The sequence below is a fragment of the Ranitomeya variabilis genome, chromosome 1 (assembly GCF_051348905.1).
Source record: "Ranitomeya variabilis isolate aRanVar5 chromosome 1, aRanVar5.hap1, whole genome shotgun sequence".
Classification (NCBI taxonomy): domain Eukaryota; kingdom Metazoa; phylum Chordata; class Amphibia; order Anura; family Dendrobatidae; genus Ranitomeya; species Ranitomeya variabilis.
In genome coordinates, this window is record NC_135232.1 from 317,181,996 (window position 1) to 317,185,281 (window position 3,286).

Sequence of the window (3,286 nt, forward strand, 5' to 3'; positions counted from 1 at the left end):
ACTTTGAACCCCCAAGTATTTCACTACAGTTTACAACGCAGAGCTGTGAAAATAAAAAAAATCTTACTTTTCCCACAAAAATGATTTTTAGCCCCCCAAATTTTTATTTTCCCAAGGATAAAAAGAGAACTTGGACCCCAAAAGTTGTTGTCCAATTTGTCCCGAGTACGCTGATACCCCATATGTTGGGGTAAACCCCTATTTGCGCGCACGGGAGAGCTCGGAAGGGAAGGAGCACTGTTTTACTTTTTCAACGCAGAATTGGCTGGAATTGAGATCGGACGCCATGTCACGTTTGGAGAACCCCTGATGTGCCTGAACAGTGGAAACTCCCCAATTCTACCTGAAACCCTAATCCAACAACACCCCTAACCCTAATCCCAACTGTAACCCTAACCACACCCCTAACCCTGACACACCCCTAATTCTAATCCCAACCCTAATCCCAACCGTAAATGTAATCCAAACCCTAACCCTATTTTTAGCCCCAACCCTAACCCTAACTTTAGCCCCAACCCTAACCCTAACTTTAGCCCCAACCCTAACCTTAGCCCCAACCCTAACCCTAACTTTAGCCCCAAACCCTAACCCTAACTTTAGCTCCAACCCTAGCCCCAACCCTAACCCTAGCCCTAACCATAGCCCCAACCCTAGCCCTAACCCTAGCCCTAACCCTAGCCCCAACCCTAACCCTAGCCCTAACCCTAGCCTTAACCCTAGCCCCAACCCTAACCCTAGCCCTAACCCTAGCCCCAACCCTAACCCTAGCCCTAACCCTAACCCTAGCCCTAACCCTAGCCCTAATGCGAAAATGGAAATAAATACATTTTTTTAATTTTATTATTTCTCCCTAACTAAGGGGGTGATGAAGGGGGGTTTGATTTACTTTTATAGTGTTTTTTATATCGGATTTTTATGATTGGCAGCCGTCACACACTAAAAGACGCTTTTTTATAGCAAAAAAGTTTTTGCGTCTCCACATTTTGAGACCTATAATTTTTCCATATTTTGGTCCACAGAGTCATGTGAGGTCTTGTTTTTTGCGGGACGAGTTGACGTTTTTACTGGTAACATTTTCGGACACGTGACAGTTTTTGATCACTTTTTATTCCGATTTTTGTGAGGCAGAATGACCAAAAAACAGCTATTCATGAATTTCTTTTGGGGAGGCGTTTATACCGTTCCGCGTTTGGTAAAATTGACAAAGCAGTTTTATTCGTCGGGTCAGTACGATTACAGTGATATCGCATTTATATCTTTTTTTATGTTTTGGCGCTTTTATACGATAAAAGCTATTTTATAGAAAAAATAATTATTTTTGCATCGCTTTATTCTGAGGACTATAACTTTTTTATTTTTTTGCTGATGATGCTGTGTGGTGGCTCATTTTTGGCGGGACAAGATGACGTTTTCAGCGGTACCATGGTTATTTATATCCGGCTTTTTGATCGTGTGTTATTCCACTTTTTGTTTGGTGGTATGATAATAAAGCGTTGTTTTTTGGCTCGTTTTTTTTTTTTTTTCTTACGGTGTTCACTGAAGCGGTTAACTAGTGGGACATTTTTATAGATTGGGTCGTTACGGACGCGGCGATACTAAATATGTGTACTTTTATTGTTTTTTTCTGTTTTTTTTAGATAAAGAAATGTATTTATGGGAATAATATTTTTTTTTTCTTTATTTAGGAATTTTTTTTTTTTTTTTACACATGTGGAATTTTTTTTTACTTTTTTACTTTGTCCCAGGGGGGGGACATCACAGATCGCCGATCTCGCAGTTTGCATAGCACTCTGTGAGATCGGCGATCTCATTTATCGCTGCAGGCTTACAGAGCTGCAGGACCCGGATGCAGCCCCGCGGCCATTTTGGATCCGGGGACTGCAGGGAGAAGACGCTCGGTACAACGTGAGTACATTCCCTTGTACCGATCGTCTCAGGGAAGCCCGCAGGGAGCCCCCTCTCTGCGCGATGCTTCCCTGTACCGCCGGCACACTGCGATCATGTTTGATCGCGGTGTGCCGGGGGTTAATCTGCCGGGGGCGGTCCGTGACCGCTCCTGGCACATAGTGCCGGATGTCAGCTGCGATAGTCAGCTGACACCCGGCCGCGATCGGGCGCGCTCCCCCCGTGAGCGCGGCCGATCGCGTATGACGTACTATCCCGTCACTGGGAATTAAGTCCCAGGTCACCTTGACGGGAGAGTACGTCATATGGGATTAAGGGGTTAATATATTTGCTGGGACTTCAAAAACAATGATTTTTCCTTTTAGGATATGTGCACAAAGAGTTTTTGGAGCAGAAACTCTCCTAAATCCTCCTCAAAAGCTCAAAACTCTTCAAAAACTTGGAGTTTCTTGTCAGTTTCTGCTCCCAAAACTTAGTAAAAAAGACTCGCACCCTTATTTCCACCAATGGACCAACTGAGTTTTTCTAGGCATAGATAATATAGAAAAATTACATAATTTTTTCCTGAATTTTAGTCAGTGACTTTTTTGTCGTTTTTATGGTGGCTCTGATGCCTGCACCTTTTTTTCTGTAATTTAAAATATAAATAGCGAGCGGCTTCCTAGCGGAAGCTGGACGTGGACTGATCATGCCCCTTCTTTTAAACACTTCAGATTTTCTGAACCCTTAAGCAGGTAAAAGAGGTAACGAAAGACTGAATATGGACATTGCAATGTCATTTTTACATTGCAGGGCATTATGTTCATTTTTGTTGTAGCTTTGCTGCCCTTTTTCAGGCGTTTTCCAAGCAGAATCTGTCTGTAAAAGACGTTGTGGACAATTTCTGTTCTGTTCCTGCTCCAAAAACTTAAAAAAAACCTCAATGTTAGCATACCATTACTCAATTTAAATAAATATGGTTAAATTGTAATATCTATACAATCTGTTGACGGGCATGCTACTGTTTTTAGAAGAAAGCAGCTATATTTTTCTAACCTTGTAGACCCTATTTAACAATGACACAAAACTGCATCGGGTCGGTACGCAGGTTTTACCAAAAGTGTTAGGCTACTTTCACACTAGCGTCGGGAACAACCCGTCGCTGTGCGTCGGGCCGCCGTTCCCGACGCTAGCGTGGTCTCCGCCGCACAACGGGGGCAGCGGATGCATTTTTCCCACGCATCCGCTGCCCCATTGTGAGGTGCGGGGAAGTGCGGGGAGGTGGGGGTGGAGTTCCGGCCGCGCATGCGCGGTCGGAAAAAGCGGACCGTCGGGAGCAAAAAACGTTACATGTAACGTTTTTTTTTCCCGACGGTCCGCTAACACACGCCCAAGCGTCGCA